Source organism: Schistocerca serialis, chromosome 2 (genome assembly GCF_023864345.2).
Source record: "Schistocerca serialis cubense isolate TAMUIC-IGC-003099 chromosome 2, iqSchSeri2.2, whole genome shotgun sequence".
In the NCBI taxonomy this organism is placed as follows: Eukaryota; Metazoa; Arthropoda; class Insecta; order Orthoptera; family Acrididae; genus Schistocerca; species Schistocerca serialis.
This window is the reverse complement of record NC_064639.1, coordinates 804,833,511-804,852,353: the sequence shown is the minus strand read 5'-3', so window position 1 is coordinate 804,852,353 and position 18,843 is coordinate 804,833,511. Positions and strand designations below refer to the sequence as shown.

At 43.4% G+C, this 18,843-nt stretch overlaps 9 non-coding genes across 9 annotated transcripts; 6 read left to right on the top strand and 3 right to left on the bottom strand.

Moving 5' to 3' along the window:
• The first annotated feature begins 3,474 nt into the window (after nucleotides 1-3,474).
• Trnap-ugg (transfer RNA proline (anticodon UGG)) lies at nucleotides 3,475-3,546 on the top strand. Its single transcript has one exon. It is a non-coding gene; the product is annotated as a tRNA-Pro (tRNA).
• Nucleotides 3,547-4,147: 601 nt separating this feature from the next.
• Nucleotides 4,148-4,220, bottom strand: Trnav-uac (transfer RNA valine (anticodon UAC)). Its single transcript has one exon. It is a non-coding gene; the product is annotated as a tRNA-Val (tRNA).
• A 235-nt stretch (nucleotides 4,221-4,455) lies between these two features.
• Nucleotides 4,456-4,527, top strand: Trnap-cgg (transfer RNA proline (anticodon CGG)). Its single transcript has one exon. It is a non-coding gene; the product is annotated as a tRNA-Pro (tRNA).
• A 10,397-nt stretch (nucleotides 4,528-14,924) lies between these two features.
• Trnap-ugg (transfer RNA proline (anticodon UGG)) lies at nucleotides 14,925-14,996 on the top strand. The gene has a single exon. It is a non-coding gene; the product is annotated as a tRNA-Pro (tRNA).
• Nucleotides 14,997-15,597: 601 nt separating this feature from the next.
• Nucleotides 15,598-15,670, bottom strand: Trnav-uac (transfer RNA valine (anticodon UAC)). Its single transcript has one exon. It is a non-coding gene; the product is annotated as a tRNA-Val (tRNA).
• A 235-nt stretch (nucleotides 15,671-15,905) lies between these two features.
• On the top strand, nucleotides 15,906-15,977 carry Trnat-cgu (transfer RNA threonine (anticodon CGU)). Its single transcript has one exon. It is a non-coding gene; the product is annotated as a tRNA-Thr (tRNA).
• Nucleotides 15,978-17,624: 1,647 nt separating this feature from the next.
• Nucleotides 17,625-17,696, top strand: Trnap-ugg (transfer RNA proline (anticodon UGG)). Its single transcript has one exon. It is a non-coding gene; the product is annotated as a tRNA-Pro (tRNA).
• A 601-nt stretch (nucleotides 17,697-18,297) lies between these two features.
• Nucleotides 18,298-18,370, bottom strand: Trnav-uac (transfer RNA valine (anticodon UAC)). The gene has a single exon. It is a non-coding gene; the product is annotated as a tRNA-Val (tRNA).
• A 235-nt stretch (nucleotides 18,371-18,605) lies between these two features.
• Nucleotides 18,606-18,677, top strand: Trnat-cgu (transfer RNA threonine (anticodon CGU)). Its single transcript has one exon. It is a non-coding gene; the product is annotated as a tRNA-Thr (tRNA).
• The last annotated feature ends 166 nt before the right edge of the window (nucleotides 18,678-18,843 follow it).

Sequence of the window (18,843 nt, the reverse complement as noted above, 5' to 3'; positions counted from 1 at the left end):
ACAGAACCTACTCCGGGACTTGAATCTGCTACAACGTGTTGAATACCTTAACCTCTACGTGGCATCAAAACTCAACCACGTGGCACAGGTCCTCCCACTACCGCTGCAGATAGGTCGCCGGCTTCAGGCGGCCTTCAGTTACTACGTTTCCGCAGGTCATATCTTTAAAGTACGATATGACACTCTTACCCTCCCAGTGCACAAAGGAGGGCTGGGATTGGTCAACGTCAGGGCGAGAGCAGCTGCTCTTTACATGAGCAACATGAGGAAACGATGGAAAAGTCAATATGCCTCTCTCACGGGTCGTTTACTGCAGGTTCTGATGCCAGCCACTAACGTCCCGCCGGTGTCGGTTGCGCACGTCGCACCACAGCTCTCCCATGTGTCGACCTTCATTCTTGATTACAGCTATGTCAGCTTGAACCTCTCCGCCACACGTCCACCAAAGGCGAAAGATTTTTATACCAACCTTCTGCGGGCTGTTCACCATAACGTGGTGGAAAACAAGTACCCTACGGTTCACTGGCCAAGAGTGTGGAAAACGATACACCACCACTTTCTGTCATCCACGGTGCGTTCGAAGTGGTATCAGATCGCCAACAAAAAATATGCCACACGCCAGCGACTTCACACTATTGGACTGGCAGACTCCCCTTATTGCCCAGATTGTCACCTTTTGGATACCGATGAACATCGTTTTACTTGCGCATCATCGTCCGGAGTTTGGCGACTAACACAGAAGATATTGGCTTGTTACCTCCGGGTCACACCTGATATGATTGACCCGCAGACCCTACTCTGTCCCGATGAAACTTACTTTCCGGCTGCAAAATATCATGCGCTTACATGGTTCAAAGGACTTACCGTCGCCTACATCTTTAGCGACGGAGAGAAAGAGCAGCTTGATTACTGGTGGTTCCTACAAAATGCTCACAACGCCCTCGAACGCACACCGAAATACCGTACGCTCTTCGCAAATTATTTACGCAGCGTTTTCGTTAACCCCCCACTCAGCTGGGGAGTGCCAGGCTGTGGTTAATGTGCTGTGCCGCATCACACTAACGGCTCTGCCTTGCCAGCCATGACCAAAGGAAGAGACAAGCTGCTGCAAGGATACTGTTTTCCTTGAGGCACTAGCGAAGCAGAATGCCTCCGTTGCAGATGCCCTTCAAAGGCGCTATTGGAGATTTCAGATAACGATGCCAAGGCTCCAAGTGGAACCAGTTACATTATTGAAGAACCTTTTAGTTAGAATTACAACAGTGGTTTATATTTTATTTTTTTGATTACTCTTTTATGCCACCTTTGTTGTTGTAACACTTACTTGTAACACTTAGTTACTAGAATTCTCATTTGTACACGCTCCCTAAATGTAATCATATAAAAAAAAGTGGCAACGGATAGCCCTAACCTTGATTCCCATACTTCCCCTGGTCTATAGGCAGCTCTCTGGGGTGGGTTTACTCAGGAGCTAACGCCTGAAGTGGATCAAATTTTTTTTGTTATAGGATGACAAGTGGCGGTGGCACTTAGGTGGTTTTATTTTTTTATTTATTTATTTTTTTAGTTCCATTTTCCTAAGGGGCTTCTTAAGGGAAGAAAGTGGTTCAACAAGGGGGTAAAAAAAAAAGAAAAAAAGGGGTAGAAATCCAAAAAAAAAAAAACTGAAAAAGAAAAAAAAATAAAAAATAAAAAAAAAAAAAACAAAAAAAAACAAAAAAAAAAGGAAAAAAAAAAAAAAAAAAAAAAAAAAAAAAAAAAAAAAAAGGGGTATGATTCCTGCTTCGGGTGCAGGAGGTCCCGGGTTCAAATCCCGGACGAGCCCTCGCGTTTTGTACAACGGTGTGGTAACAAATCGCATGGCGGCGGCTGTTTCGCGCATTTCCAGGCCTCCAAGTCAGCGCTAAAATCCGACAACCAGTTCTGAAACCGTTTCATGTTTCATTTGAGCCATGTGCACCCTGCTGATGGAACGTTTGAAGTTGATTTAAATGAACACAGTAGAGATCGTAGCAAGTGTCTTGCTGAGTGCGACGAAAACGGGTTTCCGCCCGCAATCGAGCCGGGGACCTTCTGCGTGTTCGGCACGGCGCCTGGGCTCGGCGGCAGCTGCTGCTCTTTCCTTCCTTACGAGATACCGTCGATTCGCGCAGTCGTTATTGCAAAAGATGTCACCAAAGGCAATCGCTTCGTTAGCGGCACTTTGCCTGGGCTCGGCGGCAGCTCTACATGGAGGCACCAGCAGCCCAGCCAGGCCGCCGCCGGCACCGGTGCGCCACAGCGCAAGGAGCCGGCGGCCGCCCTGCAATGCCCCTGCCGTTGCATATTCCACCCGCCTCATATCCTCCCCATGTCTGACTCACTACCCAAAATGACACTGCAGTCGACGTGCGTATTACTATCGCTTTTGGAAGAACCAAGGCGCAGTATTCTAGTGTCGAACCGGTACTGCAAATTGGGATTAAGCAAAAATTTATTGTGTGGTCGAGCGACAGCCTCGGCTCGCTCTTCCTACATGATCGCTTCTTGTGCGGAATAATTCCTAGCTCGCCGATGGCTTCAGAGTTGGTCTTCTCGAAGTTTTGCTTTCGCAATGCATTCCGCAATCTTTTCGTTATGAGTGGTGTGCTTCGGTTACCCGACTTTCTTGTGTTTAGTGCGTTTGGCTTCTCTTAACCCTTAGCCACCGCTTGCCGAAATTTCCACACTATCATCTGTCGACCTGCAGAGCTCGATGAAGGCCTCGCGGCCGTTCCTGAGCTCGTGGAACGGTCGAATCTGTAGTTGTTTCCAGATCTCTCCCACACAACGGCCTCCCAGAAGCTTGGATTACAGAAGTACGCCACTACTCCCAGCCGGAGATTCACGATTGAAAGCAGAATGACATGAGCTACACGCAGCTCCGAAATTTTTTTTTTTTTTTTTTGTGTCTGACCTACTTTGAAAGACTTTGTAGTCGACTTACTTACTACTATCGCTGTTGGAAACCAGGTGATAACCGCACAGTATTTTAGAGACGATCAGGTAATGAAAATTTAGAATAAGTAAAACAGTATCAAAAGAAGTTGTGTGGTGGAGCAGCACATGCAATTCACGCTTCCTAGATAATCGTTACTGCATAGAATAATTCTTTTGTCTGCGGCGTCTTCAGTATCCGTCTTCTGGAAGTTTTGCTTGCAGTATATTGTGCAATCTTTTCGTTATGAGTTGGTGCTTGGTTTCCCGATGTTCTTTTGTTTAGTGCATTCGCCTTCTCTTAACCCTGAGAAACCACATACCGAAACTGAGGCACTGCCGGCTGTTCATAAGCAGTGCTCGATGAAGTTATTTCGCTTTTTATTCGTTGCCTTTAATATTCTTCTCATCAGTGGTGAGTGCTGCCTGCAGAAAGCGTTTATCTTGCGAATTCGCGTGAAAGTTTGTGTTCCCTGTGAGGCCCACTACTTGGGATTAACTTGACTGCTCCAGCCAGGTGGCTCGTTGGTCTAGGGGTATGATTCCTGCTTTGGGTGCAGGAGGTCCCGGGTTCAAATCCCGGACGAGCCCTGCCATTTTGACCGTGCTGAAGAGTAGGTGGAACTCAGCCCCGGTTGCAGCTCCTCAATGAAGAGTTGACGCCTGTTATAGCACGTGGATATAACAAGAATGCGGCACCAGTAAAGTACGTAGGTGGAATTCGGTAGAAAGGCAGACGGTAATTTTGCATGCAACGGAAAACAAGGTTGTCTTTGCGGGATATGTGCACCGTGAGTGGAGATTCAGCTTAATTGTGCGACAGTCTACCCTCATCTTACTAGCGACGGCAACAACCAAGGGGTGGCATGTAAGATTGAGCGTGGCTAAGAGTTTCTCATTATTAGTTTGCATCACACTTTGACAGAGCTGTGACAAGGCGAGTAGGGTGAGCTCAGGAAAGCCAGTAGCAAGCGCACTTGAAGTAGCCCTGAAGAACCGGATTATAAATTTTGCCTGCCATAATGGAGCTAGGGGCGTTCTCAGTTACCAAATACCGGTGCAATAAGAGAGCAACAGTATTTGACAGTAAAATGACGCCCTATCCGTCTAGCATACAACATTGCTTGTCTCTGCATACGCGGACGTGAGGTCATCTCGGAAATGAAATCCGAAATGTAGATTAAAATTGTTGTGTTCCCGCCCGGGATCGAACCGGGGACCTTCTGCGTGTAAAGCAGACGTGATAACCGCTACACCACGGAAACAACGGTCATTTTCATGTACCACCCGGAGACTCGTAATAGCAACAGTTTCTCTTCTGTGTTAGCAAGGGCATCGGCTACGAGCTCCCTCCGATTCGTGAAGTTCCTGTAGTAAAAGACGTCGATGGAAACAATCTAACCGCGACAGACAGGGAGAACGCTGGCTGAGCTGCAGCCCTGCATGGTGAGGCCATCAAAGGTGGCGTCATTCACATGCAGTGCGTTTTCGGAACGAATAGGCTCGTTGGTCTAGGGGTATGATTCCTGCTTCGGGTGCAGGAGGTCCCGGGTTCAAATCCCGGACGAGCCCTTGCGTTTTGTACAACGGTGTGGTAACAAATCGCATGGCGGCGGCTGTTTCGCGCATTTCCAGGCCTCCAAGTCAGCGCTAAAATCCGACAACCAGTTCTGAAACCGTTTCATGTTTCATTTGAGCCATGTGCACCCTGCTGATGGAACGTTTGAAGTTGATTTAAATGAACACAGTAGAGATCGTAGCAAGTGTCTTGCTGAGTGCGACGAAAACGGGTTTCCGCCCGCAATCGAGCCGGGGACCTTCTGCGTGTTCGGCACGGCGCCTGGGCTCGGCGGCAGCTGCTGCTCTTTCCTTCCTTACGAGATACCGTCGATTCGCGCAGTCGTTATTGCAAAAGATGTCACCAAAGGCAATCGCTTCGTTAGCGGCACTTTGCCTGGGCCCGGCGGCAGCTCTACATGGAGGCACCAGCAGCCCAGCCAGGCCGCCGCCGGCACCGGTGCGCCACAGCGCAAGGAGCCGGCGGCCGCCCTGCAATGCCCCTGTCGTTGCATATTCCACCCGCCCCATATCCTCTCCATGTCTGACTCACTACCCAAAATGACACTGCAGTCGACGTGCGTATTACTATCGCTTTTGGAAGAACCAAGGCGCAGTATTCTAGTGTCGAACCGGTACTGCAAATTGGGATTAAGCAAAAATTTATTGTGTGGTCGAGCGACAGCCTCGGCTCGCTCTTCCTACATGATCGCTTCTTGTGCGGAATAATTCCTAGCTCGCCGATGGCTTCAGAGTTGGTCTTCTCGAAGTTTTGCTTTCGCAATGCATTCCGCAATCTTTTCGTTATGAGTGGTGTGCTTCGGTTACCCGACTTTCTTGTGTTTAGTGCGTTTGGCTTCTCTTAACCCTTAGCCACCGCTTGCCGAAATTTCCACACTATCATCTGTCGACCTGCAGAGCTCGATGAAGGCCTCGCGGCCGTTCCTGAGCTCGTGGAACGGTCGAATCTGTAGTTGTTTCCAGATCTCTCCCACACAACGGCCTCCCAGAAGCTTGGATTACAGAAGTACGCCACTACTCCCAGCCGGAGATTCACGATTGAAAGCAGAATGACATGAGCTACACGCAGCTCCGAAATTTATTTTTTTTTTTTTGTGTCTGACCTACTTTGAAAGACTTTGCAGTCGACTTACTTACTACTATCGCTGTTGGAAACCAGGTGATAACCGCACAGTATTTTAGAGACGATCTGGTAATGAAAATTTAGAATAAGTAAAACAGTATTGCATGGGGGCTTAATTAAATAAATATGATTGTGATTTTATTAGCTGTCTGTCCGATTACGTAAGTCTCGTAATCGGTTGGCCCTGACTAGAATTGTTACGCTATCTGACTGCAGAGAACAATGTAAGAAAATTTCAGTAAACACAGTTAATTAATTAAGTCCCCAGCAACTAAAAAAAACCAACAAAACCAATAAGCACAAAAGTAACTGTTCTGTATGTGGGAGTGTGACTCAACGTCCACATCTGGCACGGTTCTTCTCAAACAAGACAAGAATTCTTAAATACCAATTATACCGACGTGACAAAAGAAATTTAGAAAAACTATAATTACGCAAGAAAACCAAAATTCACTCTAATACAAGAACACGAGCCAGATGCTTTGTTGACTGAACCTGTAGTGACACATTATTTCAGATACACAACTAATAAAGGAACATTATAAATTTTACCTTCATATATATTGACGAAATGCACTCATTACAATAACATCTGCTATCTCTCCCATCAAATAACTGCATAAGACATGGAACTATACTCTTTACTACAACATCTTGCTCCAACTTCACAACAACCACGAGCTCTCGACAAAACTGTCCTCTACGATCTCTTCACAAGCACTGACTGCCACGATCTCGTAACACGCACTGTGGAGGCGGCTTAATAGTACTCTTTGGCGCACTCTCTGGCGCAGTGGCACAGTGTAGCCACCTTTCATATGCCCCTCCTCCACAGGCCAGAATTTGATGGTATTTTTGCCAGCATTGGTGGTGAAAATACCACCAAATTCGTCCACAAAAATACAGACAAAAATAAAGATAATATTAATACCTAAATATCACATAATTAGTTAAAAATTTTGGCTTTGCACTGACCTTTTACTAACCTAATATATGAAATACAGTAAGCAATACAACTTCTTTTCATGCATTTGGCTTTACATAATAGTTTACACAATATACAAAAAAAATCAGTTTATACAAATGTTCACATAAAATGTTTTCAATGATTAGTTTATACAAAAAAAGACACCAACAGGTTACATGTTTTCCGTAGAAGCAGTCCATCAGTTGCACCCAATAAAGTTTAGCAGGTACACCCGGCAACAAGTCACATTAATTCAGTAGAAGCAGACCATCAGTGGCCCCAGTAAAGTTCAAGAGGTACACACAGCAACAAGTCACATTAATTCAGTAGAAGCAGTTCATCAGTGGCACCCAGTAAAGTTGAGAGCAGGTGCAGACACCAACAAGTGACATCATTTCAGTAGAAGCAGTCCATCAGAGGCACCCAGCAATGTTGAGTAGGTGCAGACAGCAACCAGTGACTTCATTTCAGTAAAAACAGTTCATCAGTTGCACCCAGCAATGTTGAGTAGGTGCAAACACCAACAAGTGACACCATTTCAGTAAAAACAGTCCATTAGTGGCATCAGCAATGTTGATCAGGTGCACACAGCAACAGGGGACATCTTTTCAGTAGAAGCAGTTCCATCAAATTCATTAGCACTGATCACTCTGTTCATCAGCAGAAATTAAACACGACCAAATGTCACACATCATGTTGAAAAGTGCAGGTAACAGTTCAGAATATTTATCTTCACTAATCAGACAGTTCAGGCATGAACAATAGTTTGAATGCACATACAGAAGCTTTTACAGTAACATACAAATCACAACAAACACACAAATGATATCAGATAATTATCCTATTAACTATTACAATACACAAATACCAGTAAACCTATAATATTCATGGGTGTCAGTGCAAGCCACTACAAACAAATAAAATAATATTTAGGAGATAGGTGGGTAGGATTAGGAAAGGAAAACACACAAAACACACTCACGCATCTCTCATCCACATTAAATACTACTGTGTAACTGAATAGTGTTAATTGTGTAAATGTAATTCTGTCAAAATCTGATGTTCATCATGTGTATCAAGTAGTACTGGCAGCAATGTATAACAGTCAATAATAGTTAAGTCAACGTCATAGTCATCATGTCAAGACCAATGTTTGCCAAGCCAGATCAAAATGTACTGTTGTTGAACAACTGTCAGTGAGCCAAGATATGCAATTACTTCCTCTCTCCAAAAAAAAGTATATACTGCTTAGTTATTTAACAAAGTGTGTGTATAGACTATCTTCCTTCTATTTTAGTGTTCTAGTCTGCTATCTTCATCCTCCTTGTTCCATAAGACCAACCAAAAAAAATATGCTCCTCACTTACTTTACCTCTTATACACCAAAACTTCGATAATCATCAGCATCACATAATCTCAATACGTCACTAATACTTCTTCAATACGTCGATACATATAACTCTTATCATCAACATCATTTACCTTACCTCTTGTCCACAAACAACTTCATATACTCTCAATACCTATAATAATACGTCGATAAATATAAACCTCAGCACCAATATCATTTCACTTCCATAACAACTCTTTCCTCTAGTCAGTCTCCTCGAACAAGTACAGATAAAATCCTAATGCAAACCTCAATTCAGCATCCCATACAATTCGAAGACACAGTGTCCACACACAACCTCTGTGTAATCCATCTGACCCAATCTTCTACTCATTATAAATTATAAGATACATTTTGGTTCCTTGTCCATCATTAAATAAAAGAAATGCATACCTGACCTCTAACAGACTTAGTTCGAATAACTCTCAGTAATTAAGTACGATTACGGAGTGTGAATGATCATAATATTTCACAGTGTGTACACCACTTCAAGAATCATAGCAGAAGCAAACATGTGGAGTATTTTTTGTGTCAAGTGTCACTTCCTATTTCAATTGCTCACGAAAAATGCAGTGTAATAACTGTCAATGGTCTAAACCTATTATTGGTATGTCATGTCGTTAGCTTCCTTCCTATTAGCATAAATTTATACAGCTTCCATAAAACCTCAGCTCATGTGACTTCAACGAAGTTCCTGTACCAATGTCGTTCGTCGAATTATAGCAGTTCATTTTCTTATCTTAAAAATATAAGGCACTGAGCGTAAGCAAAACAAGCAATAGCGAGTAAATATACTAGTAGAGAACAGAAAGTCAACAAGTGTATGCAGCACAATTCTTACAACGAAGCTCTGCCAAGCGAACAATCTATAATTAATACAGTAGTGTGACCTAAACTCTATGTTCGTACACTGTACATCAGCATTGCTATACACCAAATTAAAGAGCAGTTATGGCAACAAAACAGAAATGTGTAAATATGTAATCCATACAAAAAGCAGCAAACATATATCTTACGTAATAAACAGGTCATTAGCATCATATCATCATAAGCAAATAAATGTTCATATGTAATCTTAATAAGTAAGCATGGAGGCGCAAGCAGATAAATCACAAAGTATAACTTACATACCTAAACACATCAGCACAATAAATCAGGTTACCATTATAATTTAAATAAATAAGCACAGCAGGCACATAATTAAAAAAAAATATGACATCAGTGAAAAAGCAGTGCAGCCAAGCGATGCATAATATATACAGGTCACAACCCAGTTCATTAATAATCATTGTCAAATTCAGTTAACGTACGCAAGCGCGTCGCTTCACACGTAAATTCATAGAACATGAAATTAGCACAAAGTGTGAATCACGTAATCGTGAGCAGCAAATTACGTCTAAGTACGTACCTAAGTGGAAATTTGTTACCTTAAAAATAAACTCAATTAATAGTTACCTTTTTAGTTTATTAGTTAATTAGTTTCTTCTTCGAAATTACATTCTTCCTGAAAATTTCTCGATAGCAAGTCGTCTTAACGTCGGAGACACGCACAGAATTTACCTGAAGGTCTTAAATATTTTATACAACCGTATCCTGAAAAATACTGAATGTTAATAACAAAATTCATCAAGTCACTATAGCTTTATACTGAATTTAGTCGGAGAAATTAGACTGTGTATTTGTTTACGGCTGTCAGTGCATTCGCACTGAGCGCTCGATCAGCTGTAGGCGCGTGACGTAGGAAGCAATTGTTCGCGGTCAACGACTGCCTTGTGCGGCGCGCAGACTTGACTGTTGCTTTGAGTATGTGCCGCCGCCAAAACACAGCGCGGTATCCTTGTACTCTCCGCATGTTTACATCTAGCTGTTAGTTTTTCACAAGTATGTCATTCCACAAAAATTTTAACGTTTGATATGTGATGTATTCCTTTAGAGCGTCGAGATTTAAGAGTTTCTACTTCAACAGTGTTATCATGTATAATTTTGCGAACCCTATATGGACCGTTATAAAGCAGAAAAAATTTGCGACACAAGCCCTTTCCTTTGTGAGACAAACGGTGGGACTTAATTAATACCTTCTGACCAACTGACAAGATTTTTGAACGACCAGGACGTTTGGCTGATTTCTCTCTTCTAGCAGCCGCAGATGCAATATTTCGTAGAGCCAGGTTGACAACTTCAGAATGCCGCAGTTTCCGTGAAGGCGGAAAAGGAACGATTTCAGAAATGCGATTTGTTGGTACTTTATTTTTTAATATCAATAGAGGCGGTAAAGAAGTTGAGTCATTAGGAAGTTCATTCAGAATGTTTTGAAAAATATGAAGATACTGATCCCAAGTTCTGTGATTCTGATGACAATAAAGACGACACAATTTATTGATTTCCTTCATCCATCTCTCTGAAGCGTTCGATTGAGGGTGAAAAAGTGAAATGAAAATTGGTTTAATTTTACGACGCTGTAGAGTACGAAGCCAAATTTTAGAACGAAACTGTGATCCATTATCTGATATAACCTTATCAACGTGACCAACTTCTTTAAGAAAATGTTTGATGAAAGCGTTAGATACTGAACGAGCTGTTGCTTTGCGTAAAGGTGTAAAACACACATATTTTGACGTCAACTCCACTGCTACGAAAATGTACGCAAAACCATTAGTAGATCGAACCACTGGACCAAACAAATCGACTGCAGCCATCTCCTTTAATTTCGCTGGAATGATGGGAAACAACGGTGCTCTGTGAGAAATCGTTGGAGGCTTAGCCATTTGACATAATTTGCATTTGGCAAGAACAGATCGAATACGTTTTTCCATATTACTGAAGTAACAATTTTCTCGTAATTTATGAAAGCATTTTCGGGGACCAAAGTGTGCATAACTGAGATGCGTATACCAAATCAATTTATTGACCCACTCATCAGGAATACAAACTAACCAAACGGAGTTGTCGACCGATTTTCGTTTAAAAAGAATGTCATTGCGAACTAAATAATGCTGTCTAATCGCTACGCTTTCCTTTCTCCTCCACTTCTCCTTAATGTCCTTCCAGATTGGATCCTTATTTTGCTCCTTAGCGATGTCCTGGAGCGAAGACGAAATAAAGTTCTCAAACGCAACACCTTGAATATACATCAAACAATAATTGTTTTCCTTGCAGTCCTCTTCAGCACTTTGTTTCAAACCCATAGGTGCACGTGATAAAGCATCGGCAACAATATTAGAAGAACCCTGTATGTAAACAATACTAAAGTCAAATTCCTGTAGGTACAACGCCCATCGTGACAATCTGCCGTGAGTTAATTTTGTTGACATAAGAAATTCCAGAGCTCGATGATCGGTATAAACCTTAGTATGTCTGCCAAACAAAAATGTGCGAAATTTTGTAAAAGCCCAAACAACAGCCAAAGCTTCAAGTTCCGTAATCGAATAATTCTTTTCGGATTTAGAGAGAACACGACTTCCAAATGCAATAGTCTTCTGTACTAGAACGCCGTTTTCTTCTATCTCTTGAAATAAATGTGCACCTAGGCCTTTGTATGATGAGTCCGTCGCCAAACAAAATTCTTTCGATAAATCCGGATGTGAAAGAAGTGGAGCAGCAACTAAAGCATCACGAAGCTGTTCAAATTCTGACTGAGCTTCCTCATCCCAGCACCAATTAGATTTCTTTCCAGATAGTTCACATAAGCGAGGTGTGGCCAAATCGTCCAATTTAACAAAGCGTCGAAGAAAATTACAGACACCAAGGAAACTACGAACATCACGTTTTGTAGTAGGAACAGCATAATTACGAATAGCATCTAATTTTTCTGGATGAGGAAGAATACCTTCTGTAGAAATAATGTGACCGAGAAATTTCACCTGTGAGCGACCAAATTCAGATTTTTCCAAGTTCACTGTCATGCCAACTTTTGCAAAGATACGTAATAATGAGTCCAAAATTTTGTTGTGCTCACTCCAAGAACGTTTAGCAATAAGAATGTCGTCAACATAAGAAGTAATATTGTCACGAAGATAAACAGGTAAAATTTCATTTAGACGACGAATGAATGCTGCAGAAAATATAGTAAGTCCAAACGGTAAATTTCAGAAGTCACTTTTGGGTACAACAGTCATATCCGGTTATTGTTCACTTACTCACTAGATAGATTGATAGTCGAAGAGTTGGTTTGACAGATGCAAAGAATAGTAAAAGAGTAGGCAGCGGTACAGAAAACTAAAAGAGAAATAGCACCACTACAGCTCGGGGCCCTATGCTCGCTACGGCACATATTCACTTAAGAGTAGTGAATCCCCTGAGGACTTTAATAGCTGCACATAATTTCTAGTTTGTGACTTAATGGCAACTTTGGCGGAAGTGCGTACGTAAATTGATCTAGCCATGAACATGGATGTATGTCGTTCTTCGAATTGCGAAATATCTTAATTTTCCGAACAGTTAAGAAGTGTTTATAGTCAATGTTTGCACCTCCTGGCGACAAAGACCTACCGCGTCTGTCCCAGTCCCAATGTCGATTATTGTTAAATTCACGCGCCTCGCGCTCTCTTACTGCCTCTCGTAAATGAAATAAATTACTTTCTTCATACCCTTCTGCTAAACTAACACTTGTCAATTTATCTGAGATCATCTCAACTCTTTCCGATGAGTCACTTAATTGTCCTTTCTGTTTATTTACGTCTTCCGTAAGTGTCGCGACTCGGGTTTCGGTATTGTCACATTTAGTAGTTAAGTGTTCACACTGTTGCGTTAAGTTATTTATTCTGTCATTTGGAACGGATTCCTCGATTCTTTCAATTATTTCTTCCTTGTCTTGTGCACGTTGTAAATTTAACTCTGAAAATTTCTGTACTATCACGCGATCTCTTTCTTCCTGTTCTCTGTCCTGTTCCTCTTGTCTAATTTCTGATGAAATTAAACTATTATTGTGAGAATTCAAAATCGGTTGTACTTCTTCTCTAATTTCTTTCTTTAATTCGTCATTCGTGTATTTGAAAAATGTCCCTGTTCGTGAGCCTAACTGAGTTTCCATTGTTCCCCTATCAGTTTCTAATTCAGATCGTAACTGTGATCCCACTGCTTTCATCTCGGCTTTATTTGTTCCTATTTCTGTTTCAATTGTTCCTATTTTTGAGCATAACCGTGTTGTCATTGCTTGCATCTCAGTTCTAATTTCAGATCGTAATGAGTCTAACTGCGTTTCCATTTGTGATCCCAGATTTAGTATAGCACCCATCAACTGCTTTATCTCTTCTGTCGTTAATCTCGTAATCTGTGAATTTTCTGATTGAGAAACATTTTGAACTGTTACCGGACTATTTTCCTTGCTTATTAAATTGTTTTCCACTACATTACTCATGACACTGTTTTCCTCTGTTGGCGAGTTCGCCATGTTAACAATTTCGTTATTCTGACTATTCATCATTTTTGCCTGTTTCATTGACCGCGTAATCATTTACAAAATATACGAAAGATTCGTCACTGTACGAAAATTACACACAATGCCTCCTTATCTCCAACAATACTATTCACATGAAATGTCTCCCTCAGACACGATCAATCGAACAATTGAAATAATTGCACTAATTTGTCAAACGCGTGTACAAGGCAATAAAAATTAAATTTTGAAAAATACCATTAGAAGAATGCCAATTACCAAATCTACACATGCAAAATAGACTACAATTAATAAACTACAAATCACTACAACAATACTACAGTCTACAATTTTCACAATCAGAAGAATCCAAGGGACGATCCTGGCAGGGTCGCCACGTGCATGGGGGCTTAATTAAATAAATATGATTGTGATTTTATTAGCTGTCTGTCCGATTACGTAAGTCTCGTAATCGGTTGGCCCTGACTAGAATTGTTACGCTATCTGACTGCAGAGAACAATGTAAGAAAATTTCAGTAAACACAGTTAATTAATTAAGTCCCCAGCAACTAAAAAAAACCAACAAAACCAATAAGCACAAAAGTAACTGTTCTGTATGTGGGAGTGTGACTCAACGTCCACATCTGGCACGGTTCTTCTCAAACAAGACAAGAATTCTTAAATACCAATTATACCGACGTGACAAAAGAAATTTAGAAAAACTATAATTACGCAAGAAAACCAAAATTCACTCTAATACAAGAACACGAGCCAGATGCTTTGTTGACTGAACCTGTAGTGACACATTATTTCAGATACACAACTAATAAAGGAACATTATAAATTTTACCTTCATATATATTGACGAAATGCACTCATTACAATAACATCTGCTATCTCTCCCATCAAATAACTGCATAAGACATGGAACTATACTCTTTACTACAACATCTTGCTCCAACTTCACAACAACCACGAGCTCTCGACAAAACTGTCCTCTACGATCTCTTCACAAGCACTGACTGCCACGATCTCGTAACACGCACTGTGGAGGCGGCTTAATAGTACTCTTTGGCGCACTCTCTGGCGCAGTGGCACAGTGTAGCCACCTTTCAGTATCAAAAGAAGTTGTGTGGTGGAGCAGCACATGCAATTCACGCTTCCTAGATAATCGTTACTGCATAGAATAATTCTTTTGTCTGCGGCGTCTTCAGTATCCGTCTTCTGGAAGTTTTGCTTGCAGTATATTGTGCAATCTTTTCGTTATGAGTTGGTGCTTGGTTTCCCGATGTTCTTTTGTTTAGTGCATTCGCCTTCTCTTAACCCTGAGAAACCACATACCGAAACTGAGGCACTGCCGGCTGTTCATAAGCAGTGCTCGATGAAGTTATTTCGCTTTTTATTCGTTGCCTTTAATATTCTTCTCATCAGTGGTGAGTGCTGCCTGCAGAAAGCGTTTATCTTGCGAATTCGCGTGAAAGTTTGTGTTCCCTGTGAGGCCCACTACTTGGGATTAACTTGACTGCTCCAGCCAGGTGGCTCTTTGGTCTAGGGGTATGATTCCTGCTTTGGGTGCAGGAGGTCCCGGGTTCAAATCCCGGACGAGCCCTGCCATTTTGACCGTGCTGAAGAGTAGGTGGAACTCAGCCCCGGTTGCAGCTCCTCAATGAAGAGTTGACGCCTGTTATAGCACGTGGATATAACAAGAATGCGGCACCAGTAAAGTACGTAGGTGGAATTCGGTAGAAAGGCAGACGGTAATTTTGCATGCAACGGAAAACAAGGTTGTCTTTGCGGGATATGTGCACCGTGAGTGGAGATTCAGCTTAATTGTGCGACAGTCTACCCTCATCTTACTAGCGACGGCAACAACCAAGGGGTGGCATGTAAGATTGAGCGTGGCTAAGAGTTTCTCATTATTAGTTTGCATCACACTTTGACAGAGCTGTGACAAGGCGAGTAGGGTGAGCTCAGGAAAGCCAGTAGCAAGCGCACTTGAAGTAGCCCTGAAGAACCGGATTATAAATTTTGCCTGCCATAATGGAGCTAGGGGCGTTCTCAGTTACCAAATACCGGTGCAATAAGAGAGCAACAGTATTTGACAGTAAAATGACGCCCTATCCGTCTAGCATACAACATTGCTTGTCTCTGCATACGCGGACGTGAGGTCATCTCGGAAATGAAATCCGAAATGTAGATTAAAATTGTTGTGTTCCCGCCCGGGATCGAACCGGGGACCTTCTGCGTGTAAAGCAGACGTGATAACCGCTACACCACGGAAACAACGGTCATTTTCATGTACCACCCGGAGACTCGTAATAGCAACAGTTTCTCTTCTGTGTTAGCAAGGGCATCGGCTACGAGCTCCCTCCGATTCGTGAAGTTCCTGTAGTAAAAGACGTCGATGGAAACAATCTAACCGCGACAGACAGGGAGAACGCTGGCTGAGCTGCAGCCCTACATGGTGAGGCCATCAAAGGTGGCGTCATTCACATGCAGTGCGTTTTCGGAACGAATAGGCTCGTTGGTCTAGGGGTATGATTCCTGCTTCGTGTGCAGGAGGTCCCGGGTTCAAATCCCGGACGAGCCCTTGCGTTTTGTACAACGGTGTGGTAACAAATCGCGTGGCGGCGGCTGTTTCGCGCATTTCCAGGCCTCCAAGTCAGCGCTAAAATCCGACAACCAGTTCTGAAACCGTTTCATGTTTCATTTGAGCCATGTGCACCCTGCTGATGGAACGTTTGAAGTTGATTTAAATGAACACAGTAGAGATCGTAGCAAGTGTCTTGCTGAGTGCGACGAAAACGGGTTTCCGCCCGCAATCGAGCCGGGGACCTTCTGCGTGTTCGGCACGGCGCCTGGGCTCGGCGGCAGCTGCTGCTCTTTCCTTCCTTACGAGATACCGTCGATTCGCGCAGTCGTTATTGCAAAAGATGTCACCAAAGGCAATCGCTTCGTTAGCGGCACTTTGCCTGGGCTCGGCGGCAGCTCTACATGGAGGCACCAGCAGCCCAGCCAGGCCGCCGCCGGCACCGGTGCGCCACAGCGCAAGGAGCCGGCGGCCGCCCTGCAATGCCCCTGTCGTTGCATATTCCACCCGCCTCATATCCTCTCCATGTCTGACTCACTACCCAAAATGACACTGCAGTCGACGTGCGTATTACTATCGCTTTTGGAAGAACCAAGGCGCAGTATTCTAGTGTCGAACCGGTACTGCAAATTGGGATTAAGCAAAAATTTATTGTGTGGTCGAGCGACAGCCTCGGCTCGCTCTTCCTACATGATCGCTTCTTGTGCGGAATAATTCCTAGCTCGCCGATGGCTTCAGAGTTGGTCTTCTCGAAGTTTTGCTTTCGCAATGCATTCCGCAATCTTTTCGTTATGAGTGGTGTGCTTCGGTTACCCGACTTTCTTGTGTTTAGTGCGTTTGGCTTCTCTTAACCCTTAGCCACCGCTTGCCGAAATTTCCACACTATCATCTGTCGACCTGCAGAGCTCGATGAAGGCCTCGCGGCCGTTCCTGAGCTCGTGGAACGGTCGAATCTGTAGTTGTTTCCAGATCTCTCCCACACAACGGCCTCCCAGAAGCTTGGATTACAGAAGTACGCCACTACTCCCAGCCGGAGATTCACGATTGAAAGCAGAATGACATGAGCTACACGCAGCTCCGAAATTTATTTTTTTTTTTTGTGTCTGACCTACTTTGAAAGACTTTGTAGTCGACTTACTTACTACTATCGCTGTTGGAAACCAGGTGATAACCGCACAGTATTTTAGAGACGATCAGGTAATGAAAATTTAGAATAAGTAAAACAGTATCAAAAGAAGTTGTGTGGTGGAGCAGCACATGCAATTCACGCTTCCTAGATAATCGTTACTGCATAGAATAATTCTTTTGTCTGCGGCGTCTTCAGTATCCGTCTTCTGGAAGTTTTGCTTGCAGTATATTGTGCAATCTTTTCGTTATGAGTTGGTGCTTGGTTTCCCGATGTTCTTTTGTTTAGTGCATTCGCCTTCTCTTAACCCTGAGAAACCACATACCGAAACTGAGGCACTGCCGGCTGTTCATAAGCAGTGCTCGATGAAGTTATTTCGCTTTTTATTCGTTGCCTTTAATATTCTTCTCATCAGTGGTGAGTGCTGCCTGCAGAAAGCGTTTATCTTGCGAATTCGCGTGAAAGTTTGTGTTCCCTGTGAGGCCCACTACTTGGGATTAACTTGACTGCTCCAGCCAGGTGGCTCGTTGGTCTAGGGGTATGATTCCTGCTTTGGGTGCAGGAGGTCCCGGGTTCAAATCCCGGACGAGCCCTGCCATTTTGACCGTGCTGAAGAGTAGGTGGAACTCAGCCCCGGTTGCAGCTCCTCAATGAAGAGTTGACGCCTGTTATAGCACGTGGATATAACAAGAATGCGGCACCAGTAAAGTACGTAGGTGGAATTCGGTAGAAAGGCAGACGGTAATTTTGCATGCAACGGAAAACAAGGTTGTCTTTGCGGGATATGTGCACCGTGAGTGGAGATTCAGCTTAATTGTGCGACAGTCTACCCTCATCTTACTAGCGACGGCAACAACCAAGGGGTGGCATGTAAGATTGAGCGTGGCTAAGAGTTTCTCATTATTAGTTTGCATCACACTTTGACAGAGCTGTGACAAGGCGAGTAGGGTGAGCTCAGGAAAGCCAGTAGCAAGCGCACTTGAAGTAGCCCTGAAGAACCGGATTATAAATTTTGCCTGCCATAATGGAGCTAGGGGCGTTCTCAGTTACCAAATACCGGTGCAATAAGAGAGCAACAGTATTTGACAGTAAAATGACGCCCTATCCGTCTAGCATACAACATTGCTTGTCTCTGCATACGCGGACGTGAGGTCATCTCGGAAATGAAATCCGAAATGTAGATTAAAATTGTTGTGTTCCCGCCCGGGATCGAACCGGGGACCTTCTGCGTGTAAAGCAGACGTGATAACCGCTACACCACGGAAACAACGGTCATTTTCATGTACCACCCGGAGACTCGTAATAGCAACAGTTTCTCTTCTGTGTTAGCAAGGGCATCGGCTACGAGCTCCCTCCGATTCGTGAAGTTCCTGTAGTAAAAGACGTCGATGGAAACAATCTAACCGCGACAGACAGGGAGAACGCTGGCTGAGCTGCAGCCCTACATGGTGAGGCCATCAAAGGTGGCGTCATTCACATGCAGTGCGTTTTCGGAACGAATAGGCTCGTTGGTCTAGGGGTATGATTCCTGCTTCGTGTGCAGGAGGTCCCGGGTTCAAATCCCGGACGAGCCCTTGCGTTATGTACAACGGTGTGGTAACAAATCGCGTGGCGGCGGCTGTTTCGCGCATTTCCAGGCCTCCAAGTCAGCGCTAAAATCCGACAACCAGTTCTGAAACCGTTTCATGTTTCATTTGAGCCATGTGCACCCTGCTGATGGAACGTTTGAAGTTGATTTAA